This window comes from Pseudophryne corroboree, chromosome 2 (genome assembly GCF_028390025.1).
Source record: "Pseudophryne corroboree isolate aPseCor3 chromosome 2, aPseCor3.hap2, whole genome shotgun sequence".
NCBI classification, from domain to species: Eukaryota; Metazoa; Chordata; class Amphibia; order Anura; family Myobatrachidae; genus Pseudophryne; species Pseudophryne corroboree.
The window spans coordinates 285,481,191-285,509,190 of record NC_086445.1 but is presented as its reverse complement, the minus strand read 5'-3'; the positions used below and the strand labels follow the sequence as shown (position 1 = coordinate 285,509,190).

General features: G+C 44.8%; 1 protein-coding gene and 1 long non-coding RNA gene across 2 annotated transcripts in view; one reads left to right on the top strand and one right to left on the bottom strand.

Moving 5' to 3' along the window:
- The window catches only part of CNMD (chondromodulin), a 367,474-nt gene that overhangs the window by 32,781 nt on the left and 306,693 nt on the right, over window positions 1–28,000 (top strand). The window lies entirely within an intron of this gene.
- LOC135050733 (uncharacterized) lies at window positions 18,418–27,747 on the bottom strand. Its single transcript, XR_010241774.1, has 4 exons — window positions 27,622–27,747; window positions 27,162–27,211; window positions 19,221–19,270; window positions 18,418–18,684 (listed from the first exon to the last, which is right to left on the bottom strand). It is a non-coding gene; the product is annotated as an uncharacterized LOC135050733 (long non-coding RNA).

Genomic DNA, 28,000 nt, shown 5'->3' with positions numbered 1-28,000 from the left:
TGGCGCTGGATAGGTTTATGTAAAATAAAATAAAAATTGTTTATTTCAATTTTATTAATAACAATGGGCCTGATTCAGATGCGGTCGCAACTTCAATGGTGTCGCAACAGAACAATTATAGGCAGACTGCACATGCATCGCAGCCACTGTGCGCACACACCAAGGTATCTTTGCGATGCTGCTCACAATAAGGAATCTGTCGCAGAGTGAATGACAGGTAGAGTCCGTTTGTGGGAACGGGGAATGTCTGCAAAAGCAGTTTTTGGGGCGTGTTTCAGCGGGCAACTGCAATCTTTTATGCATAAAACATGACACCAGTGTCGCAAATCGTGCAGTCATTCCGAATGTCCATGGAAGCACTTGGAGTAGTTGTTCCTCACATTTGTGTCGCGGTTGCTATTAGAGATGAGCGGGTTCGGTTTCTCTGAATCCGAACCCGCCAGAACTTCATGTTTTTTTTCACGGGTCCGAGCGACTCGGATCTTCCCGCCTTGCTCGGTTAACCCGAGCGCGCCCGAACGTCATCATGACGCTGTCGGATTCTCGCGAGGCTCGGATTCTATCGCGAGACTCGGATTCTATATAAGGAGCCGCGCGTCGCCGCCATTTTCACACGTGCATTGAGATTGATAGGGAGAGGACGTGGCTGGCGTCCTCTCCGTTTAGAATAGATTAGAGAGACACTTGATTTACTAATTTTGGGGAGCATTAGGAGTACTCAGTACAGTGCAGAGTTTTGCTGATAGTGACCAGTGACCACCAGTTTTATTTATAATCCGTTCTCTGCCTGAAAAAAGCGATACACAGCACACAGTGACTCAGTCACATACCATATCTGTGTGCACTGCTCAGGCTCAGGCCAGTGTGCTGCATCATCTATTATCTATATATAAATAATATTATATATATCTGTCTGACTGCTCAGCTCACACAGCTTATAATTGTGGGGGAGACTGGGGAGCACTACTGCAGTGCCAGTTATAGGTTATAGCAGGAGCCAGGAGTACATAATATATTATATAGTGAGTGACCACCAGACACACAGTGCAGTTTATTTAATATATCCGTTCTCTGCCTGAAAAAAGCGATACACACAGTGACTCAGTCAGTCACATACCATATCTGTGTGCACTGCTCAGGCCAGTGTGCTGCATCATCTATATATATTATATATCTGTCTGACTGCTCAGCTCACACAGCTTATAATTGTGGGGGAGACTGGGGAGCACTACTGCAGTGCCAGTTATAGGTTATAGCAGGAGCCAGGAGTACATAATATTATATTAAAATTAAACAGTGCACACTTTTGCTGCAGGAGTGCCACTGCCAGTGTGACTAGTGACCAGTGACCTGACCACCAGTATATATAATATTAGTAGTATACTATCTCTTTATCAACCAGTCTATATTAGCAGCAGACACAGTACAGTGCGGTAGTTCACGGCTGTGGCTACCTCTGTGTCGGCACTCGGCAGCCCGTCCATAATTGTATATACCACCTAACCGTGGTTTTTTTTTCTTTCTTTATACATACATACTAGTTACGAGTATACTATCTCTTTATCAACCAGTCTATATATTAGCAGCAGACACAGTACAGTGCGGTAGTTCACGGCTGTGGCTACCTCTGTGTCGGCACTCGGCAGCCCGTCCATAATTGTATATACCACCTAACCGTGGTTTTTTTTTCTTTCTTTATACATACATACTAGTTACGAGTATACTATCTCTTTATCAACCAGTCTATATATTAGCAGCAGACACAGTACAGTGCGGTAGTTCACGGCTGTGGCTACCTCTGTGTCGGCACTCGGCAGCCCGTCCATAATTGTATATACCACCTAACCGTGGTTTTTTTTTCTTTCTTTATACATACATACTAGTTACGAGTATACTATCTCTTTATCAACCAGTCTATATATTAGCAGCAGACACAGTACAGTGCGGTAGTTCACGGCTGTGGCTACCTCTGTGTCGGCACTCGGCAGCCCGTCCATAATTGTATATACCACCTAACCGTGTTTTTTTTTTCTTTCTTTATACATACATACTAGTTACGAGTATACTATCTCTTTATCAACCAGTCTATATATTAGCAGCAGACACAGTACAGTGCGGTAGTTCACGGCTGTGGCTACCTCTGTGTCGGCACTCGGCAGCCCGTCCATAATTGTATATACCACCTAACCGTGGTTTTTTTTTCTTTCTTTATACATACATACTAGTTACGAGTATACTATCTCTTTATCAACCAGTCTATATTAGCAGCAGACACAGTACAGTGCGGTAGTTCACGGCTGTGGCTACCTCTGTGTCGGCACTCGGCAGCCCGTCCATAATTGTATATACCACCTAACCGTGGTTTTTTTTTCTTTCTTTATACATACATACTAGTTACGAGTATACTATCTCTTTATCAACCAGTCTATATATTAGCAGCAGACACAGTACAGTGCGGTAGTTCACGGCTGTGGCTACCTCTGTGTCGGCACTCGGCAGCCCGTCCATAATTGTATATACCACCTAACCGTGGTTTTTTTTTCTTTCTTTATACATACATACTAGTTACGAGTATACTATCTCTTTATCAACCAGTCTATATATTAGCAGCAGACACAGTACAGTGCGGTAGTTCACGGCTGTGGCTACCTCTGTGTCGGCACTCGGCAGCCCGTCCATAATTGTATATACCACCTAACCGTGGTTTTTTTTTCTTTCTTTATACATACATACTAGTTACGAGTATACTATCTCTTTATCAACCAGTCTATATATTAGCAGCAGACACAGTACAGTGCGGTAGTTCACGGCTGTGGCTACCTCTGTGTCGGCACTCGGCAGCCCGTCCATAATTGTATATACCACCTAACCGTGGTTTTTTTTTCTTTCTTTATACATACATACTAGTTACGAGTATACTATCTCTTTATCAACCAGTCTATATATTAGCAGCAGACACAGTACAGTGCGGTAGTTCACGGCTGTGGCTACCTCTGTGTCGGCACTCGGCAGCCCGTCCATAATTGTATACTAGTATCCAATCCATCCATCTCCATTGTTTACCTGAGGTGCCTTTTAGTTGTGCCTATTAAAATATGGAGAACAAAAATGTTGAGGTTCCAAAATTAGGGAAAGATCAAGATCCACTTCCACCTCGTGCTGAAGCTGCTGCCACTAGTCATGGCCGAGACGATGAAATGCCAGCAACGTCGTCTGCCAAGGCCGATGCCCAATGTCATAGTACAGAGCATGTCAAATCCAAAACACCAAATATCAGTAAAAAAAGGACTCCAAAACCTAAAATAAAATTGTCGGAGGAGAAGCGTAAACTTGCCAATATGCCATTTACCACACGGAGTGGCAAGGAACGGCTGAGGCCCTGGCCTATGTTCGTGGCTAGTGGTTCAGCTTCACATGAGGATGGAAGCACTCAGCCTCTCGCTAGAAAAATGAAAAGACTCAAGCTGGCAAAAGCAGCACAGCAAAGAACTGTGCATTCTTCGAAATCCCAAATCCACAAGGAGAGTCCAATTGTGTCGGTTGCGATGCCTGACCTTCCCAACACTGGACGTGAAGAGCATGCGCCTTCCACCATTTGCACGCCCCCTGCAAGTGCTGGAAGGAGCACCCGCAGTCCAGTTCCTGATAGAGATGAGCGGGTTCGGTTTCTTTGAATCCGAACCCGCACGAACTTCACTTTTTTTTTCACGGGTCCGAGCGACTCGGATCTTCCCGCCTTGCTCGGTTAACCCGAGCGCGCCCGAACGTCATCATGACGCTGTCGGATTCTCGCGAGACTCGGATTCTATATAAGGAGCCGCGCGTCGCCGCCATTTTCACACGTGCATTGAGATTGATAGGGAGAGGACGTGGCTGGCGTCCTCTCCATTAGAATAGATTAGAAGAGAGAGAGAGAGAGAGAGATTGTGCAGACAGAGTTTACCACAGTGACCAGTGCAGTTGTTGTTAAGTTAACTTTTATTTAATATATCCGTTCTCTGCTATATCCGTTCTCTGCCTGAAAAAAACGATACACAGCAGTCACACAGTGTGACTCAGTCTGTGTGCACTCAGCTCAGCCCAGTGTGCTGCACATCAATGTATAAAAGCTTATAATAATTGTGGGGGAGACTGGGGAGCACTGCAGGTTGTTATAGCAGGAGCCAGGAGTACATAATATTATATTAATTTAAAATTAAACAGTGCACACTTTTGCTGCAGGAGTGCCACTGCCAGTGTGACTAGTGGTGACCAGTGCCTGACCACCAGTATAGTAGTATATTGTTGTATACTATCTCTTTATCAACCAGTCTATATTAGCAGCAGACACAGTACAGTGCGGTAGTTCACGGCTGTGGCTACCTCTGTGTCGGCAGTCGGCACTCGGCAGGCAGTCCGTCCATCCATAATTGTATAATTATATACCACCTAACCGTGGTATTTTTTTTTCTTTCTTTATACCGTCGTCATAGTCATACTAGTTGTTACGAGTATACTACTATCTCTTTATCAACCAGTGTACAGTGCGGTAGTTCACGGCTGTGGCTACCTCTGTGTCGGCAGTCGGCAGGCAGTCCGTCCATCCATAATTGTATTATTATAATATATACCACCTAACCGTGGTTTTTTTTTCATTCTTTATACCGTCATAGTGTCATACTAGTTGTTACGAGTATACTACTATCTCTTTATCAACCAGTGTACAGTGCGGTAGTTCACGGCTGTGGCTACCTCTGTGTCGGCAGTCGGCAGGCAGTCCGTCCATCCATAATTGTATTATAATATATACCACCTAACCGTGGTTTTTTTTTCATTCTTTATACCGTCATAGTCAGTCATACTAGTTGTTACGAGTATACTACTATCTCTTTATCAACCAGTGTACAGTGCGGTAGTTCACGGCTGTGGCTACCTCTGTGTCGGAACTCGGCAGGCAGTCCGTCCATCCATAATTGTATTACAATATATACCACCTAACCGTGGTTTTTTTTTCATTCTTTATACCGTCATAGTCAGTCATACTAGTTGTTACGAGTATACTACTATCTCTTTATCAACCAGTGTACAGTGCGGTAGTTCACGGCTGTGGCTACCTCTGTGTCGGCACTCGGCAGGCAGTCCGTCCATCCATAATTGTATTACAATATATACCACCTAACCGTGGTTTTTTTTTTCATTCTTTATACCGTCATAGTCAGTCATACTAGTTGTTACGAGTATACTACTATCTCTTTATCAACCAGTGTACAGTGCGGTAGTTCACGGCTGTGGCTACCTCTGTGTCGGAACTCGGCAGGCAGTCCGTCCATCCATAATTGTATTACAATATATACCACCTAACCGTGGTTTTTTTTTCATTCTTTATACCGTCATAGTCAGTCATACTAGTTGTTACGAGTATACTACTATCTCTTTATCAACCAGTGTACAGTGCGGTAGTTCACGGCTGTGGCTACCTCTGTGTCGGCACTCGGCAGGCAGTCCGTCCATCCATAATTGTATTACAATATATACCACCTAACCGTGGTTTTTTTATACCACCTAACCGTGGCAGTCCGTCCATAATTGTATACTAGTATCCAATCCATCCATCTCCATTGTTTACCTGAGGTGCCTTTTAGTTCTGCCTATAAAATATGGAGAACAAAAAAGTTGAGGTTCCAAAATTAGGGAAAGATCAAGATCCACTTCCACCTCGTGCTGAAGCTGCTGCCACTAGTCATGGCCGAGACGATGAAATGCCAGCAACGTCGTCTGCCAAGGCCGATGCCCAATGTCATAGTACAGAGCATGTCAAATCCAAAACACCAAATATCAGTAAAAAGCCTCTTTTTTTCTTTGCGTCATGTGCTGTTTGGGGAGGGTTTTTTGGAAGGGACATCCTGCGTGACACTGCAGTGCCACTCCTAGATGGGCCCGGTGTTTGTGTCGGCCACTAGGGTCGCTAATCTTACTCACACAGCTACCTCATTGCGCCTCTTTTTTTCTTTGCGTCATGTGCTGTTTGGGGAGGGTTTTTTGGAAGGGACATCCTGCGTGACACTGCAGTGCCACTCCTAGATGTGCCCGGTGTTTGTGTCGGCCACTAGGGTCGCTAATCTTACTCACACAGTCAGCTACCTCATTGCGCCTCTTTTTTTCTTTGCGTCATGTGCTGTTTGGGGAGGGTTTTTTGGAAGGGCCATCCTGCGTGACACTGCAGTGCCACTCCTAGATGGGCCCGGTGTTTGTGTCGGCCACTAGGGTCGCTAATCTTACTCACACAGCTACCTCATTGCGCCTCTTTTTTTCTTTGCGTCATGTGCTGTTTGGGGAGGGTTTTTTGGAAGGGACATCCTGCGTGACACTGCAGTGCCACTCCTAGATGGGCCCGGTGTTTGTGTCGGCCACTAGGGTCGCTTATCTTACTCACACAGCGACCTCGGTGCAAATTTTAGGACTAAAAATAATATTGTGAGGTGTGAGGTATTCAGAATAGACTGAAAATGAGTGTAAATTATGGTTTTTGAGGTTAATAATACTTTGGGATCAAAATGACCCCCAAATTCTATGATTTAAGCTGTTTTTTAGTGTTTTTGGAAAAAAACACCCGAATCCAAAACACACCCGAATCCGACAAAAATAATTCGGTGAGGTTTTGCCAAAACGCGTTCGAACCCAAAACACGGCCGCGGAACCGAACCCAAAACCAAAACACAAAACCCGAAAAATTTCAGGCGCTCATCTCTAGTTCCTGATAGTCAGATTGAAGATGTCAGTGTTGAAGTACACCAGGATGAGGAGGATATGGGTGTTGCTGGCGCTGGGGAGGAAATTGACCAGGAGGATTCTGATGGTGAGGTGGTTTGTTTAAGTCAGGCACCCGGGGAGACACCTGTTGTCCGTGGGAGGAATATGGCCGTTGACATGCCAGGTGAAAATACCAAAAAAATCAGCTCTTCGGTGTGGAGGTATTTCACCAGAAATGCGGACAACAGGTGTCAAGCCGTGTGTTCCCTTTGTCAAGCTGTAATAAGTAGGGGTAAGGACGTTAACCACCTCGGAACATCCTCCCTTATACGTCACCTGCAGCGCATTCATAATAAGTCAGTGACAAGTTCAAAAACTTTGGGTGACAGCGGAAGCAGTCCACTGACCAGTAAATCCCTTCCTCTTGTAACCAAGCTCACGCAAACCACCCCACCAACTCCCTCAGTGTCAATTTCCTCCTTCCCCAGGAATGCCAATAGTCCTGCAGGCCATGTCACTGGCAATTCTGACGAGTCCTCTCCTGCCTGGGATTCCTCCGATGCATCCTTGCGTGTAACGCCTACTGCTGCTGGCGCTGCTGTTGTTGCCGCTGGGAGTCGATGGTCATCCCAGAGGGGAAGTCGTAAGCCCACTTGTACTACTTCCAGTAAGCAATTGACTGTTCAACAGTCCTTTGCGAGGAAGATGAAATATCACAGCAGTCATCCTACTGCAAAGCGGATAACTGAGTCCTTGACAACTATGTTGGTGTTAGACGTGCGTCCGGTATCCGCCGTTAGTTCACAGGGAACTAGACAATTTATTGAGGCAGTGTGCCCCCGTTACCAAATACCATCTAGGTTCCACTTCTCTAGGCAGGCGATACCGAGAATGTACACGGACGTCAGAAAAAGACTCACCAGTGTCCTAAAAAATGCAGTTGTACCCAATGTCCACTTAACCACGGACATGTGGACAAGTGGAGCAGGGCAGGGTCAGGACTATATGACTGTGACAGCCCACTGGGTAGATGTATGGACTCCCGCCGCAAGAACAGCAGCGGCGGCACCAGTAGCAGCATCTCGCAAACGCCAACTCTTTCCTAGGCAGGCTACGCTTTGTATCACCGCTTTCCAGAATACGCACACAGCTGAAAACCTCTTACGGCAACTGAGGAAGATCATCGCGGAATGGCTTACCCCAATTGGACTCTCCTGTGGATTTGTGGCATCGGACAACGCCAGCAATATTGTGTGTGCATTAAATATGGGCAAATTCCAGCACGTCCCATGTTTTGCACATACCTTGAATTTGGTGGTGCAGAATTTTTTAAAAAACGACAGGGGCGTGCAAGAGATGCTGTCGGTGGCCAGAAAAATTGCGGGACACTTTCGGCGTACAGGCACCACGTACAGAAGACTGGAGCACCACCAAAAACTACTGAACCTGCCCTGCCATCATCTGAAGCAAGAAGTGGTAACGAGGTGGAATTCAACCCTCTATATGCTTCAGAGGTTGGAGGAGCAGCAAAAGGCCATTCAAGCCTATACAATTGAGCACGATATAGTAGGTGGAATGCACCTGTCTCAAGTGCAGTGGAGAATGATTTCAACGTTGTGCAAGGTTCTGATGCCCTTTGAACTTGCCACACGTGAAGTCAGTTCAGACACTGCCAGCCTGAGTCAGGTCATTCCCCTCATCAGGCTTTTGCAGAAGAAGCTGGAGGCATTGAAGAAGGAGCTAAAAGGGAGCGATTCCGCTAGGCATGTGGGACTTGTGGATGCAGCCCTTAATTCGCTTAACAAGGATTCACGGGTGGTCAATCTGTTGAAATCAGAGCACTACATTTTGGCCACCGTGCTCGATCCTAGATTTAAAGCCTACCTTGGATCTCTCTTTCCGGCAGACACAGGTCTGCTGGGGTTGAAAGACCTGCTGGTGACAAAATTGTCAAGTCAAGCGGAACGCGACCTGTCAACATCTCCTCCTTCACATTCTCCCGCAACTGGGGGTGCGAGGAAAAGGCTCAGAATTCCGAGCCCACCCGCTGGCGGTGATGCAGGGCAGTCTGGAGCGACTGCTGATGCTGACATCTGGTCCGGACTGAAGGACCTGACAACGATTACGGACATGTCGTCTACTGTCACTGCATATGATTCTCTCAACATTGATAGAATGGTGGAGGATTATATGAGTGACCGCATCCAAGTAGGCGCGTCACACAGTCCGTACTTATACTGGCAGGAAAAAGAGGCAATTTGGAGGCCCTTGCACAAACTGGCTTTATTCTACCTAAGTTGCCCTCCCACAAGTGTGTACTCCGAAAGAGTGTTTAGTGCCGCCGCTCACCTTGTCAGCAATCGGCGTACGAGGTTACATCCAGAAAATGTGGAGAAGATGATGTTCATTAAAATGAATTATAATCAATTCCTCCGCGGAGACATTGACCAGCAGCAATTGCCTCCACAAAGTACACAGGGAGCTGAGATGGTGGATTCCAGTGGGGACGAATTGATAATCTGTGAGGAGGGGGATGTACACGGTGATATATCGGAGGGTGAAGATGAGGTGGACATCTTGCCTCTGTAGAGCCAGTTTGTGCAAGGAGAGATTAATTGCTTCTTTTTTGGGGGGGGTCCAAACCAACCCGTCATATCAGTCACAGTCGTGTGGCAGACCCTGTCACTGAAATGATGGGTTGGTTAAAGTGTGCATGTCCTGTTTTGTTTATACAACATAAGGGTGGGTGGGAGGGCCCAAGGACAATTCCATCTTGCACCTCTTTTTTCTTTTCTTTTTCTTTGCATCATGTGCTGATTGGGGAGGGTTTTTTGGAAGGGACATCCTGCGTGACACTGCAGTGCCACTCCTAGATGGGCCCGGTGTTTGTGTCGGCCACTAGGGTCGCTAATCTTACTCACACAGTCAGCTACCTCATTGCGCCTCTTTTTTTCTTTGCGTCATGTGCTGTTTGGGGAGGGTTTTTTGGAAGGGACATCCTGCGTGACACTGCAGTGCCACTCCTAGATGGGCCCGGTGTTTGTGTCGGCCACTAGGGTCGCTAATCTTACTCACACAGCTACCTCATTGCGCCTCTTTTTTTCTTTGCGTCATGTGCTGTTTGGGGAGGGTTTTTTGGAAGGGCCATCCTGCGTGACACTGCAGTGCCACTCCTAGATGGGCCCGGTGTTTGTGTCGGCCACTAGGGTCGCTAATCTTACTCACACAGCTACCTCATTGCGCCTCTTTTTTTCTTTGCGTCATGTGCTGTTTGGGGAGGGTTTTTTGGAAGGGACATCCTGCGTGACACTGCAGTGCCACTCCTAGATGGGCCCGGTGTTTGTGTCGGCCACTAGGGTCGCTTATCTTACTCACACAGCGACCTCGGTGCAAATTTTAGGACTAAAAATAATATTGTGAGGTGTGAGGTATTCAGAATAGACTGAAAATGAGTGTAAATTATGGTTTTTGAGGTTAATAATACTTTGGGATCAAAATGACCCCCAAATTCTATGATTTAAGCTGTTTTTTAGTGTTTTTTTAAAAAAACACCCGAATCCAAAACACACCCGAATCCGACAAAAAAAATTCGGTGAGGTTTTGCCAAAACGCGTTCGAACCCAAAACACGGCCGCGGAACCGAACCCAAAACCAAAACACAAAACCCGAAAAATTTCAGGCGCTCATCTCTAGTTGCTATGGAGTACGCAGTTGCTGAGCATGCTGTGATGGCTCTGGTCATCGTCTCTGTCCACTTGTGGGCGGCTACTACACTTGCGCTGCATCGCAGTTCCATCACTGAAACAGATCGCTGCTGTGTCAGCATTGCAACCACATTTGAATCAGTCCTAATATGATGCTACAATCTGCTTAAACTAGAATATTTGCCTTACGTGAATATGACCAGAAAGATACTTGGTATGCGATATTCAGTTTATTTAAAACTTGCAACTTTGTATATACTGTAACTTCATATTGATACACAGTATTTCATAAAGAGCAGTTTATGATGATCTATAAGTAGAACGCTAAGGGGAAAATTTACTATAGCTTAATTTATGTAAATGTTGTGTTTTCCTGCATTTTTGCATCAAATTTGCAAATTGGAGATTCACTAAAGTCAAAATTGATGGCAAATCGCAGGTGAAACAGAACTTACAGATGGAGCCATGCTCATCTTTGCTGGGGTGCAGCATGTTGCAAGATGGCTCTCTGTATTGCGCGCCAGGCTTTGACTGTTGGCAGCTGGCAATCGCTCTATTAGCTCTTTTAATTCCATGAGGAATTAAAGGAGCTATTGCCGGCTGCCAATAGTCAAAGCCTGGCGCGCAATACAGAGAGCCATCTTGCAACATGCTGCACCCCAGCAAAGATGAGCATGGCATGTCAATTTTCCAAAAATACACCATCGGACTAAACAGTGGGGTATATTTACTAAAGTTTGTATTTTCCCGTTTGAGATCAAAGTTCAAACACGAATGACATTGAAAGTGTAAATATGCAACTTTTTGAATTTAGTACGACTAATTTACTAAGCTGCCGTATTCTGCATTTTCGGTTTTACCGATGTCGATGTCATTCGTTTTTTTAGGCAGTGTTTTACGTGAGTGACTTGTAAAACACTGCCGACTTTAATACAATGAATCTCGGCCGGATCTGAGAGATCCGTGCTGGGCTTCATTGTGCACCTTGTAAAAAAAAAAAAACATGGTTAAAATTAAAAAAAAAATTGCGTGGGGTCCCCCCTCCTAAGCAAAACCAGCCTCGGGCTCTTTGAGCCGGCCCTGGTTGCAAAAATATGGGGGGAAAAATGATAGAGGTTCCCCCATATTTAAACAACCAGCACCGGGCTCTGCGCCTGGTCCTGGTTCCAAAAATGCAGGGGACAAAAAGCGTAGGGGTCCCCCGTATTTCTGAAACCAGCACCGGGCTCCACTAGCCAGATACATAATGCCACAGCCGGGGGACACTTTTATATAGCTCCCGGCGGCCCTGGCATTACATAACCAACTAGTCACCCCTGGCCGGGGTACCCTGGATGAGTGGGGACCCCTTCAATCAAGGGGTCCCCCCCTCCAGCCACCCAAGGACCAGGGGTGAAGCCCGAGGCTGTCCCCCCCATCCAAGGGCTGCGGATGGGAGGCTGATAGCCTTTGTGTAAAAAAATGAATATTGTTTTTAGTAGCAGTACTACAAGTCCTAGCAAGCCTCCCCCGCAAGCTGGTACTTGGAGTACCACAAGTACCAGCATGCGGAGGAAAACCGGGCCCACTGGTACCTGTAGTACTACTACTAAAAAAATACCCCAATAAAAACAGAAGACACACACCTTGAAAGTATAACTTTAATGCATACATACACACCTCCATATACACATACTTACCTTATGTTCACACGAGGGTCGGTCCTCTTCTCCATGTAGAATCCATGGTGTACCTGTGGAAAAAATTATACTCACAAAATCCAGGGTAGAAGGCTCTTCTCCTTGTAATCCATTTGTAATCCAGGTACTTGTCAAAATAAAAAAACGGACACCCGACCTCGCACTTAAAGGGGCCCCATGTTTTCACATGGGACCCCTTTCCCCGAATGCCAGGAAACCCTCTGACTTAAGTCTAAGAGGGTTCCATCAGCCAATCAGGGAGCGCCACGTTGTGGCACCCTCCTGATTGGCTGTGTGCTCCTGTACTGTATGAAAGGCGGCACACGGCAGTGTTACACTGTAGCGCCTATGCGCCCCATTGTAACCAATGGTGGGAACTTTGTGGTCAGCGGTGACAGAGCCGGCCTTAGCTATAGGCAGGCTAGGCATTTGCCTAGGGCATCCAAGCATGTCTAGGGGCATCCAAGCATGTCCCTGCAGTATCTCATGCTGGGAGGGACAGTCCGCAAACTAACTGTTACTTTCCAAATGTATTCAATCAGTACTTGTATACACTGCTGTTTACATTTGTAAAAAAAAATGCACACTGTGCCTTAAACTTCCTCTGACATGCTTGAATGCCCCTGACTTGTGAGACCTCAGACAGACAGCAGAAGCCAAGTAAATGCAATTCCTGGACCTGTGACATTTTCACTGACTATATAAGGTTATTACTGGATGGCTTCTATAACACATGTGTATTTTGGAAGACTGCTTCACAGAAACCTGACATCACCTATACTGCTTGTGCACATAGGGGAGGGGGACCCTGTTATCCTGTGTCCCTTATCCCTGTGCAATCCCCAGGTGTCTGCAGGGACATAACATGGGCAATGTTCTCCCCACACTTTATTTCCTAGTCAGTCCATGCCGTAAAATTCCCCTGCCACCCAGCACTGTAACGTGGTCAGTAAGTTGCGTTGTGCTTTTCTATATGAAACATCAGTGCAGCATGACTTTCGGACACATCAGACTGGACGGCAGAGCATATCACTCCCACAGTATAAAGTAAAGGGCATGCAGTAACAGACACCAGCAAACACACTGAATAGTGAAGAGAATGGACAGTTTCTACATGTTTGATACTGGTCTTTTTGTATAACCAGAAAGTGTGGCAGTATATGTATATTATGGGCATTACTAATGTGGGGCATATGTGTAAGGTGCATTACTGTGTGGCATTATGTGTATTATGGGCATTACTAATGTGGGGCATATGTGTAAGGTTCCTTTACTGTGTGGAATTATATGTATTATGGTCATTACTGTGGGGCATTGTGCAGAGTTGAACTGGCCCACAGGGTAACCCCCCGGTGGGCCCCACTACCTGAGCGTTGCAGGTACAGATGCAGAACTAGCGGCGGAGCTAGGGGGCACCAGACAAAATTTTGCCTAGGGCATCAAATTGGCTAGGGCCATCTCTGAGCGGTGAGGTTACTTTCGGTCAACCACTGACCACAAAGTTGCCACCATTGGTTACAATGGAGCGCATAGGCGCTACATTGTAACACTGCCGTGTGCCGCCTGTCATACAGTACAGGAGCACACAGCCAATCAGGAGGGTGCCACAACGTGGCGCTCCCTGATTGGCTGATGGAACCCTCTTAGACTTAAGTCAGAGGGGGTTCCTGGCATTCGGGGAAAGGGGTCCCATGTGAAAACATGGGGCCCCTTTCAGTGCGAGGTCGGGTGTCCGTTTTTTTATTTTGACAAGTACCTGGATTACAAATGGATTACAAGGAGAAGAGCCTTCTACCCTGGATTTTGTGAGTATAATTTTTTCCACAGGTACACCATGGATTCTACATGGAGAAGAGGACCAACCCTCGTGTGAACATAAGGTAAGTATGTGCATATGGAGGTGTGTATGTATGCATTAAAGTTATACTTTCAAGGTGTGTGTCTTCTGTTTTTATTGGGGTATTTTTTTTGTAGTAGTACTACAGGTACCAGCGGGCCCGGTTTTCCTCCGCATGCTGGTACTTGTGGTTCTCCAAGTACCAGCTTGCGGGGGAGGCTTGCTGGGACTTGTAGTACTGCTACTAAAAACAATATTCATTTTTTTACACAAAGGCTATCAGCCTCCCATCCGCAGCCCTTGGATGGGGGGGACAGCCTCTGGCTTCACCCCTGGCCCTTGGGTGGCTGGAGGGGGGGGACCCCTTGATTGAAGGGGTCCCCACTCCTCCAGGGCACCCCGGCCAGGGGTGACTAGTTGGTTATGTAATGCCAGGGCCGCCGGGAGCTATATAAAAGTGTCCCCCGGCTGTGGCATTATGTATCTGGCTAATGGAGCCCGATGCTGGTTTCAGAAATACGGGGGACCCCTACGCTTTTTGTCCCCCGTATTTTTGGAACCAGGACCAGGCGCAGAGCCCGGTGCTGGTTGTTTAAATATGGGGGAACCTCTATCATTTTTTCCCCCATATTTTTGCAACCAGGACCGGCTCAAAGAGCCCGAGGCTGGTTTTGCTTAGGAGGGAGGACCCCACGCAATTTTTTTTCTAAAAATAAACACTTTCCCATCCCCTTCCCACTGATAAACATGCACGGATCTCATGGATCCCTGCATGTCTATCCAAACACGGGATAAAAAAGCAGGTCTGTTTTTTTTTAGCACTTTTTCACAAATTGTATTTCTGCACGGCAGTGTTTGGCTATTGTCGGCAGTGTTTGTGATTTGCACTTTTTAGTAAATTACCGATTTCTACCAAATTGCAGGCGTATTTGACCGATGGTGTATTGATTCGTGATTTTTTCCTAAGACTTCCAAAATATTACGAATGCCCTCATCACTGCCGAGATTTTTGCTTAGTAAATTACCGAAATGACACTTTGAAGAAAAAACGGCATCTCGGTCAAAATCGGGACCTTAGTAAATATACCCCATTGTATCCATTAAATGGAGATCAATACAAATCCCAGCTTTACTAAGAGTTGTTTTTGTCAAATCTATCAAAATCACAACACAATAGACTAAGGGCCCAATTCAGCATTGTTGGTAGAAGTGCGGAAATCGCTATTCAGCAATTTCCTCATTTCTGCACCTGTGCGAGGACTTAGATTGCAATCACACATGATCGCAATCTAAGTCCCGGCGGGTGATGTGGCATTTTATGGGTGGCGGCATGGGGTCGAGTGGGCATGGTCTGGACAAAGGAGGTGTGTCCGGACCATTTGCAGGGTGGAACATGCCGACTGCGACCCAAAACATGGTGGCCTGGTGACTGACAGGGGGCTACACTTAAGATGCGCTTGCATTTCAGGGGGGGAGGACCCGCCATGCGGGATGGCCTTGCCCTGTGCTGAGTGGCAGTGGTGTAACTAAAGGGGTGCGAGCAGGGCTCGTGCCCTGGGCGCCATGGCAGACCCGGAAGAGGGGGGCAGACTAGTGCAGTGTATCTAAAGTGCATTTTATTATGTCTGTGTCGCTGTGGCTCTTGATGTGGGTCTCCCGGCTAAACCAGATTGTGCGGCGCTGGCTGGGCAAGGGCTGCGCTCCCTCCCGGGTCTCCTCTAGCTGTTACGTCGTAGCCACTTGGACATACTGGCTTCTGGACGTGCGGAGCTCCCGGGCTGCAGCGTGTCCCTGCTGTGGGGGTGTTTTATTATGTCCGCTGCGGTTAACAATGTCGGCCCCTCCAGTGTGTGCCACGCTAGAAGGACAGGGGGGCAGTCTCCTTCCCAGGTCTCTTCTAGCTGAAGTTCCGCAGCCGCCCAGGCATATGTGCGTGCTTAGTTCCTGGGCTGCGGCGTACCTCTACCCGGCCCGCCTCCACCCCGGGGACACTGTGGCCCTGCTGCTGGGAAATGAGACCAGCTTCTTGGAGAACTGGTTAATGATAGCCAAGCTGGGGATGGTCGCTGCCTCAACTCGTCTGGACACTGGAGAGGGCCCCTAATGCACTGCCTGGGATCCAGCTGCCTTATCACCAGCCCAGGTCTGTCTCATGTGTTTGCATCATGTATGTTTCATGTACTGTGTGTGTCATGTATGTATCATGTACTGTGTGTGTCATGTATGTATCATGTACTGTGTGTGTGTGTGTGTGTGTGTGTGTGTGTGTGATGTCTGTAATAATAACCTGTGGGGGCTGCTATTGTGTATAATACACCTGCATTACTGTACTATGTATCACACATACACCGACATACACACACTGACACTTATGCATACACACACTGACACCTATACATATACACTGACATACATACACTGACACCTGTACATACACACTGACACCTGTACATACACACCGACATACACTGACATACACACACTGACACCTATACATACACACCAACATACACACACTGACACCTATACATACACACTGACATACACATACTGACACCTATACATACGCACCAATATACACACACTGACACCTATACATACACACCGACATACACACACTGACACCTATACATACACTCCGACACATGTACATACACACCGACATATACTGACATACACATACTGACACCTATACATACACACACTGACACCTATACATACACACCGACATACACTGACACAGGCTCTTATGCGTATTTCACTATTTTGTCTATATTATCTCCTCCTATCTGTCTGTCTTTCTATCTCCCACTGTTTTCACACTCTCCCTGGCGTCACCCTCTCCTTGTGATCCACTGCTGTCACCCTCACGCTGTCAGTGAGATGATGCAGGGGTGAGATAATGTTGTGCTGAGAGACAATGCAGGGGGGAGATGATGGAGTGCAGAGAGTCGTAGGCGGGAGATGGTGTGCAGAGAGACAATGGTGGGGTAAAGTGAGGGTGTACTATGGGACTACGCAGGGAGGAAATGATGGTGTGGCTGAGAGACACAGGGAGGGGGGAGATGGTATGGCTGAGAGACAACGTAAGGGGGAGATGGTGTGGCTGAGAGACGCAAGGGGGAAATGGTATGGCTGAGAGATGCAGGGGGTAGATGATGGCATGCTGAGAGATGATGCTGGGGGCAAGATGTGAGTCTGGTTGAACCGCTGTTGTATGATGATGACCTTGTTAATATTCTTACACAAACAGGCATCTTCCGGACAATGTGATATCCTACATGAATAGTGAAAACCGAATGAAGATTCTGTCTTCCCAGGGAAGATTCATTTCTTCAGAGGTTCCCCATTGTGAGAAACCATCACATAGGTATGGTGCATATGGAATGGAAAGGTTTTTTTCCAGAGTGACTAGAAATGGGTGGTGAGTCATGTTGACACGCCCCATTTTCAGTGACCAAACCCCTTCCTGGATGTGACCACGCCCATTTTTAAGCACACGCCTTCGGCGCACACAAAGTTTAATAGGCATGAGGGGGGGTAGCTGTTCACCATCTTGCCCTGGCCGCCAAAGACCCTAGTTATGCTTCTGCTGGGTGGCCCCCCGCATGCTAGAGAAAGGAGTTGTAGTTTTGAGAGAGATCGCAAAACTACAACTCATGCTGAATTAGGCCATAAATCAATAGGCTACCAAATCAGTGGTGTGTTTGCATGTGAAAATCATGTTGCTTGGAATAGGAACCCAAAACACCTGAAGCAATATAGCTGATTTCAACATGGCTGAGATTTGGGGTTTACGACTACATAGCCCTAGGTTTGAGGCTGTGTTGGGTCAATATAACTTTCTTTTGGTTTGCAGCAGCTGACTGAAAGGACACAGGACCAAGAAGCCAAACAGAATCATTAGCATATAAAGGTACCGCAGAGGCTGCACAGGCCTAAAGATGTGTCCTCATACATCTAGCCTCAAGATACAGCACAAGATGCCTGGTGCGGGTGAGCTGCCAGATTCCTTGCAACTCAAATTACTTTTGACAATAGTGCATTTTGGTTGCAATGTGATGTGACGCACCAGAAGACTGTGCTGATTAATTTGATATATGACACTTGTATATTATTTTTATTACATTTTATTTATAGAGCGCCACAAGTGTTCCGCAGCGCCGTACATACGGCAGACATTACAACAATACAGGGTACACAGAACTTAACTTTACAGCAACAGAAAAACTAAAACAGCACAGGTAACAATTAGCAATGCAGTTCTCAGGGGTTCAGTATGATTTGCCAATGGATGGGATGCCAGCTGTCAGTATACCGACAGTGGCTTCCCGTCCATCAGAATCCTGACAGCCCCCCCAATAAGCCCCCTAACCCTCTCCTTTTCACTACCCTAACCCTCCCTTATAGGTGCCTAACCCTAAACCTCCCCGCTTGGTACCTAACCCTAACTCTCCCTTTCCCGCTGCCTAAACCTAACCATCCCTGCTGGGTACCTAATCTTTACCTCCCCTTCTATGTGCCTAACCCTAACCTTCCGTCCCTGGTCCCTAACCTTAACCTTCCTGTGGCAGCACCCTAACCCCACTTCTACTGCCTAAACCTAACACACACGCACGCACCCCGCAACAGGATAGCAGCGAGTCCCGCTGTCCGAACGATCGGGGATGCCAGTTGTCAGTAACCGGCATTCTGCCCTGCGTCGGTATATCGATGCCGGGTTTGTGTCCTCCCTCTGTCAAAGTAAAAAATATTACATAGAGAGAACATACAAACTAAACACATTTAAGTCGCTATACGCGCAGCGAGCACAGCAATATATGGTAACACACGCATTTACACGGACATGCCACAGAGATGGATTCGACACTTATTTCATACAGTACATAATTATAATAATATCAAGCGCCAGCCATCATGATGATTTAAAATTATCTATTGAATTAATGTCATGTATGTGTATTATTTGAACGAAACCAGATACACCGGTCATGTTTACTATTAAAACAACCAGCTTAATGTGTAGATTAATTTGATACTTGTTATGAAGTTGTAGCACATTGCAGCGAATAGTTATGATTACATGTATAAAAGCTAAAGTCACCATTATTAGAACAATGGATATTCTTAGAGGTGGAGGACAGGAAACTCGGGCCAGCCCTTTGGACGTCTTCAAGGCTGAACCTGATCAGCATATGCAAAGAAACTGGTGACTCATCGTGAACCCCTCCCCCAGAAACTAGATAACATATTGATTACACTGGAACTCACTTGCTTTTTGGTCTCAGAGAATGATGGAGGAGTTGCTGGCAGTTCAGTTCCTGTATTTATTTACAGAGAGAGGGAGACATAAGCTGGATTGGAGGGAATGGTAATTGTATCACTGGCATGTAACTGTAATTGTATCTGTAATTGTATCTGAAACTGCATATAACTGTATGTAATTGTATGTTCTAACTGTTTACTGTGTGAGTTGTATTCATGTAACTATAGGTATACTGTACTTTGTAATATATATTGAATCCATATCCTTTTTAATAACAAATATATACATCAATGAGCTTTGGAACTCAGATAATGTGTGGGTGTATTGTTTTCTCTTATGGGATACAGTGTTTTGCGATGTACAGCGCACATTTATGGGATATGGTAATAAGATGTGCAGGCATTTACAATATATATTAGAGTGGGCATTTTAAATATTTGTGAGAAATCAATTTGGCATTCTTAGATGGGGCCTCTCACGGGATATCACGTTCTTAATGATGCACTGTACATTACAAACGCGGCTGTAATTGACCGGCTCCAATGGACGCATTGAGAAGCTGATGAAAATAACATCCACGATTAATGTATTGTTATGGTATTAGTAAGACGCTGATATGAAATTTAAGGGACAAGGCGTTTCTCAGAATATTTAAGATGCTAAAATGTATTTTTATTGTTGCAAAACAAGGTTCAAATAAGTCATATTGTGTTTGATTCAGGTTGGATTGTTTATCTGTTTAAGTAGGTTTAAAAGTATATTTAAAAGTTGCTGCATAGCTTTGATATAGTTTTTATTTTTAACTCAGGCCTAAAATAACTTCAGGTGCTTGTATGGTGTGTGATTTCTTTGTGACAAAGGAAGCCGCATGGTCTGTCCTCCATTTTGGACTAACCACATGGCCTGTCCACCATTTTGTGTAACCCTCATGGATGTGGAAGGGGGAGGAGCAGCGGCCATTTTGGGAAGGTCATTTTTCTAAACGGCTGATTTTCAGTCTGCTCAAGAGTAATCAGCTTTCCTTGGTCACATGAAACACGATTTATGAGTTACCAATGCATTTATTTAACTCATGCCATAGTCAATTACAAATAGTTTCAATGGGGCCTAGTAAAAGTTAGTAGTGAGATGAATACTTGATGTGGGAAGTACATACAGATATAAACAAAGTTGTTTTTTTTCTTTTGCCTCTGGGATTCAGTTGACTCTGCTTGCTAGTTTAGGATAGCCATTGAAATGCAAATTAACCTGTGTAACTGCTTTTTCTTAGCAGTGAACAACCCTCTTGAACAGGCAGTCAAAAGCACACAGCATTGATATGCAAATTAGAAGCACTGAATGGGTAAATGAGTTTCAGATGAGACCAGTGAATGATACATATATACAATATTATTATAATTATGTGGGTGTTAATATCAATGTATGTTCTGCAATATGGCTATCCAATCTGAATCATATCATTTAAATTATTGATTATTACTAGATTCATTTAGACCTGGGGGAAACCGGAGATATTTTTGTTGCTATATAGTTAAAACTAAAATAAATGTTAAGGAAGTAAGAGTAAAATCACAAAACGCATTTCTGGCCCAGTAGTAAGATGGTTTATACAGAAAGAAACTGTGTGTTGTGTTAAGTGAGCGATTATAGTTAATATTGCTCACATTTATAGAAATTGTATGATTTGTGCTATTGCGGACGTACGGTTTTGTACACGTGTCTCGGACAAAGTACAGGACTGCGCACGCAGCGTAAGAGACACGCACGGTAGCGTGTTTACGCAAATTGCGTAAGAAGTACGGTCGCTAAGTACAAATTACACAATAGTTCGTTTAGTTTAAAGGCGGGACAGTAGCCACGCTACATAGCACCAAACTACCCGGTTTCTAAAGAAATTTAGTATAAAAACAAAATTTTGTATAAATAATTTTTTTTTTAAATTGCCTCTGGGGGTAAAGCTGCCAACTTGAATGAATCCAAATTTTCTGTACAGAAAAACCAAGTATATTTGAGTGAGCGAACATAGGAGTGAGTGAAATTCGAACCCCGTAATCCGGGATCCCGTCGTGTGGTACATCAAGTGAGTGGAGACTTGGTGGCGTGAGAAGGCTGACTCACGTTAGTATAAGGTTTAAAACGCAAATCGTGAGGTGATTTGTAGCAGAGCGTGATAGTGCATATTATTGCGAAGTATTGAAATAAAAAGGTTTTTTTGCTATTACGCTCCGGACTGAGGGTCCCAGTTTGTACAACGACCCGTGGTCGTACGGCGGATAGGTAACAAGTACCTATACGCTGTGCGATTGGACCGCGCATTTGTGGATGCGATATATATAGCGCAACTGGATACCCCTTTACGTGCTTTGCGTAAAATCGCGGTACCATTAGCACTGTATAGAGCATAATCAATTGTGATTTGTGTATAAGTGTATAGGGAGTTTTCGCTGATCTCTCTCAGGAAAATCTCCAGTGGTGTATATTCACTGGAATAGGTAAGTCACTCCTAAACACTTCCAGTGAATAGAATTCAGATAGGGACCTCACTGGGTACGCGGTGGTCATTATTGGAGTGAGTCGTGGTACCGGGCGGAGAAGGAGTGGGTGAAAGCGCTCTAAGAACTTTCACCGTCTATTCGGTGTGCATTGGGGATTGCGAAATAGGAAAAAGTCCGCAATTGGATCCAATTGCACAAGCGGTGGACGTTTAACCAGGGTTCAGGTTGAGGTGCCGCGGCCCAAGGGGTCAGCAAGGTTTGTTATGTGTGGTAAATATGGATCACACACTGAAGACTTTTTGTCTGAATGGGTACGTATGACTGACAAAGATAGGGTACCATTCCCTAAAGTGGGCAGCTTTGAACCAGAGGTATTGCAGAACTTAAGGATAAGAATATGTATGATAAAATCCCGAAAACAAAGGGTCAGACATACAAATTGGTTAAACCTGTGACAGCAAGAGGGTTTGGTGAGTTTGATCCTAAGGTATTGCAGGTGGTATGTTTAACCAAAGTCATATAAGACAAGAATGGAAATATAAGAACTGTTTGAACTTGTAGCAACAATAAATAAGTAGGAAGAAAAAAAAAGAGAATGCAAGTACACCGCCTTATGTAGGGGTGTGGTTCGTTTTATCGACAGTATCTAGGTTGACAATGTTTAGGTCGACCACTATAGGTCGACAGTCACTAGGTCGACATGGATGGAAGGTCGACAGGGTTTCTAGGTCGACATGTGCTAGGTCGACAGGTCTAAAGGTCGACATGAGGAATTTTTTTTTTTTTGTGTGTCGTTTTCTTCGTAGTGTGACCGGGATCACAAATTAGTGCACCGCGTCCCCTCGCATGGCTCGCTTCGCTCGCCATGTTTTGGGCATGGTGCCTTCGCTCCGCTGCCGCTTCGCTCGGCACACTTTACCGTTCCAATCGTAGTCCACGTGGATCGTTAAGTATGAAAAAATCAACAACAAAAAAAATGTGAAAAACTCATGTCGACCTTTAGATCTGTCGACCTAGCACATATCGACCTAGAAACCCTGTCGACCTTCCATCCATGTCGACCTAGTGACTGTCGACCTATAGTGGTCGACCTAAACATTGTCGACCTAGACACTGTCGATCTTCAGACCGGATCCCCTTATGTAGATGTGGAAGCAGTTACGGCCAGCATACAAACTATAGAAAATAATAAAAAATATGAAAAATATGACTGTAACCTATATATGTACTAATGAATGTTGAAGTTTTATTTAGGAAGAGAAGGTGACCTGATCATTTTCAGCCATTTCTCATGTACCCAGAAGAGTATCCAACCGGTAAAAGAAGAGCAGTAGCCTGTGGGGGAAGTAGCTGAGACCAGTGGAACAGGTAAGTATGGTATCATTCGTGTACATATATAGTAAAATCCAAAAATTAAACAAAAAAAATCAAGAAAGTAACGTCAGAAATGGAGAAAAAACCTGTCCGCACATTAGTATTTGCCAGTAGGAAAGCGGACAGAGACAAGGTAACCCCAGGGTATTTCTTTCAGTTACCATATAAGAAGTATTTGTTCCTAGTAATGCCCCTAGTAAAGATGAGCTCGGAAATGTTTGATGGGCCATGTACAGACCCTTAATACGGGATGAGAAGGATTGAACGAATGCTTCGCATGACCTAGAAGCTTGTTAAACTTTTTTTTTTGTCTCTTGCAGTAATAAAAAACTCTCCATCTGGATAAGACGACTGGTAAACACTAATTCAGCAAATGGGAGGTGGCTGTCTCTGTGCAAATGGACGGGCTCAATAAGGCATTGAGTGTCAGGGTGCAGACTTCTTTGCAAAATTGGAAAGGGGTCACAGTAGCTAATCTTAGATAGTGTGCTATTAAACATCACAAGAATAGTGTTAGGCGCAGAGAACAACAGGTGGAGAGGTTGAGGACGGTAAGTATACTGGCACATACAGGAAAGCCCCATCAGTCCAAACCCCAGATCCCTAATGGTCAATAATATGTTACACTTGTAGGAAGGAAGGGCATTTTGCCAGAGATTGTAGGAATAGTAGGACACATAGTCAGTATAGATCCCCTAGACAGAAAACACAAGCCACATTATTAAACACATAGACGGGACCAAGGGACATATAGTAAGGAATCATAAGCCATATAGAAAACACAGATTCGGCTAATGGGAAGAACAGAATAAATGCAACTTACTAATGTTACATTTCGCTGTTCTAGATGCATGTCCATCACAGGTAAAGAAAAGAAAATTAACTCACAGATACCGGGTTCCCTATGAACTTAGGATGGACAGGACACTGGATTGATGGCTAGGATAGTCCCAGTAGAGATAAGACACACAGAAATTTTTTTTAAGGGGAGTAGACCAAGTAGAGAATCACTTCCCCGTAGTGCCCAATCCAGTTGTCAAATTTTTATAAAATCTTCTCCACCTCTACAAGACTCATCTGTCACCAACCTCTATTCTGTTTCTCTACAGTTTCCTCTTCATCTTTTGCGTTCACACAGGGTGGTACAATACATGGACCCAAGTACAGTTCAAACTCCACATGCCTAGGTCCTTCAGAGTTCTGCCCAAACCCAGTATATCTCAACAGCACGATGACACCAGTATTACTGCAGTGTGCCTTGTCATGCACAAAGGGTGGAGAATATGAATACTGGTGAAGGGAAATTTTGTATAGACACTGATATGCCTGTTGGTGAATGACAAACCTGAAATTTTCTTTTTCATTTTCTTCTTCCTTCTCTCCTCTAGAGATGTTTCTTTTTTCTTTTGAGTTATGCTCATGGTACTCTACACTGCAAACACACGATAGTTAAATTAAGATACAAAAATTTGTGTTCCCTGCAGGAAGAGGCAGTCTGGAGGACAAAGGGGTATGGCCAGGAGTCCTCAGGACTGTGGGCAGGTGGACACGGTAAGCCAGTAGCCCCCAGAGCATACCTTCCAAGTCTAGCTGAGGTGGCACACGGTCTGACTCACCTAGGCAAAGAGGGTAGGTGCAGGCTGATGAGAGCCTACTGGTGTGCGCCAGGATTCTATTCTCATGCAGGTAAGAGAGCAATGATCTGTCTTACTTGCTTGAGGAAGAATATTGGTAAAGCAATACCAACAGAGCTATCCCATATCCCTCCTGCAGACGGATCTTTTCAGGAAATACAAATCGACTTCGTACAGTTAACACCCTTTAGGAATTATTGTTATGTATTGGTGTGCACTGATGTTTTCTCAAACTGGGTAGAGGCATTTCCTGCCGCCACGGATGCTGCGGTGTTTACCACAAAGAAAAATTGCGCAGAAATTTGTGTGTAGATAATGGTACCCCTAGAAGTAGAAGCAAAGCTTGAAATTGTACTATTGTGATCATAGATACTGCCACCAGTATTATGTAGCTTCGGAACCACTCCCAGATCTTCACTCGACGAATCACCCTCTTCGAAATTTGTTTTTGTTTTGGTATTTGTGTATTTTGGTTGTTTTTGGAAGACAACCTCATGTCATGATTGATCCGCACAATGATCAGAAATACACCAATGTGGTGACAGTACAGTACCTTGTTGAGATGAGCCAGCATTTAAGAACTTGAAAGTGTTGATTGCTGGTATGCCAAATGCTAACTGTCTTGATTATGAACCAAGAGACTGTGTGATTGTCCTTACGCTCAGGTTGCCTAATAGACAGGTGGGAAGGACCATACCAAGATTTGTTGACAGCACTAAAGGTCGCCGAAAGAGAGATTTGGGTCCACTCGTCCCACTGCAAGAAGGTCGCTGATCCGGATAGAACTCGTGACAAAGTAGTTTATTGCTCACATTCATCGAGTTTGTGAACTGTGTGTTCCAAGTGAACTGTGTGTTCCAAGTGAACTGTGTGTTCAAAGAGCAAGGTGGAGAGCAAAGTGAACTGTGTGTTCCAAGTGAACTGTGTATTCAAAGAGCTAGGCAAAGAGATCGCAAAAGTATCACCAGAGACTCTGTTCCGTGAAGACTGAGAGGCGGCACTGTTGGACACTACCTGAGCGTACTAATGGACTGCAGAAAGACCAGTCATTGTAATTGATTTGTTATGAACAAGAGTTGTTTTGTTCTATTTCTCTTTTCTCTCTTTACCGCTGACAAACATTTTCTTTCAGGATATTCTATTTTTGCGAGGTGTTTTTTCTGAGGAGTTGAGTGTGGGACTGGAACTGGTTCTGTAGGAAGGAGTGATCTCCTTATAGGATCCCAGGATTAGCCGTTCAGTTTGTTAAAATCAGAGAAAATCAAAGGTCTAGTAGTTATGGAGTTCAGAGGTAATCAGGAACAGTCAGACAATGGCTATTCACACACTGCAGATAAAGAGCTCACTAACATATGTGGAAGAAAGGTTTATGAGTGGCTCTCCCCGAACTCCGAAGGTTTATGTTATTTAGGAAGGACACTACTTATAACCCTTGTTCAATGATTAAACAGACCTAGCATACGTTCCAGAAATGGAAACAATGTTCAGAAAATGATAGGAATATGTAGATCATGAAAATTTTATATGCCACTGTCACGATTTGTTTGTGTCTTCTTCACTTACCCAGCAGAACCTCAATCAAACCCAAACATCAGCGTACAAAGACGTAGGTACATGTATGTGTGAAATGTTCGTCGCAAATCAGACATTATAGGCCAAAGCACTGTCCCAGCATACTCTATAGGTTGAATGTTGTCCCACACCCAACCAGTGGTCCCGTGACCGCCGAGTGCATATAGAGGATGTCTCGTCCTCCTCCCTGTCTTCCCCAAATATAGTCAAGCGTCTGATTTGCGAAATGCATACATACTTGTGTCTAGGTCACCGATTATGGTATGAAATATTTTTTCTTAGGTTAATAATTGATGGCAGTTATTGTTTACTGCCAAAGGATGGACTGTCAAAGTCAAAAATATTACATAGAGAGAATATACAAACTACACACATTTAAGTCGCTATACTTGCAAATACGCGCAGCGAGCACAGCAATATATGGTAACACACGCATTTACACGGACATGCCACAGAGATGGATTCGACACTTATTTCATACAGTACATAATTATAATATTATCAAGCTCCAGCCATCATGATGATTTAAAATTATCTATTGAATTAATGTCATGTATGTGTATTATTTGAACGAAACCAGATACACCGGTCATGTTTACTATTGAAACAACCAGCTTAATGTGTAGAATAATTTGATACTTGTTATGAAGTTGTAGGACATTGCAGCGAATAGTTATGATCACATGTATAAAAGCTAAAGTCACCGCTATTAGAACAATGGATATTCTTAGAGGTGGAGGACAGGAAACTCTTGCCAGCCCTTTGGATGTCTTCAAGGCTGAACCTGATCAGCATATGCAAAGAAACTGGTGACTCATCGTGAACCCCTCCCCCAGAAACTAGATAACATATTGATTACACTGGAGCTCACATGCTTTTTGGTCTCAGAGGATGATGGAGGAGTTGCTGGCAGTTCAGTTCCTGTTTTTATTTACAGAGAGAGGGAGACATAAGCTGGATTGGAGGGAATGGTAATTGTATCGCTGGCATGTAACTGTAATTGTATCTGTAATTGTATCTGAAACTGCATATAACTGTATGTAATTGTATGTTCTAACTGTTTACTGTGTGAGTTGTATTCATGTAACTATAGGTATACTGTACTTTGTAATATATATTGAATCCATATCCTTTTTAATAACAAATATATACATCAATGTGCTTTGGGACTCAGATAATGTGTGGGTGTATTGTTTTCTCTTATGTGATACAGTGTTTTGCGATGTACAGCGCACATTTATGGGATATGGTAATAAGATGTGCAGGCATTTACAATATATATTAGAGCGGGCATTTTAAATATTTGTGAGAAATCAATTTGGCATTCTTACCTCGGAATCCCGGCGTCAGTACAGTATATCGACCGACCTTGATCCCGTTCGTCGGGAAGCTAACTAATTCCCTTTCTCAGTACAGACTACAGCCGAGATGAAAGGAAGCAAAGGAGTAATCATCATACTACTGGCAGCCACTGAAAGAGATAAACAGTAATGCGCAAGAGGAGATGCAGTGATAGACATTCACTACGTAGGCTGTAATTGAAGTGTGAGAGAAGAGGGTTGTGAGAACAGGAGGAAAGAGGGCCCTGCCCCACGGAGCTCATAATCTAGGGGGTGGGGGGAGACAGAGAGCAAGGAAAAGGCGGCCTGATGGTAGAAGTTAGTGAGGCATAGATGGCCAAGGCATGAGGTAGTAGGTTGGGAGAGTGGC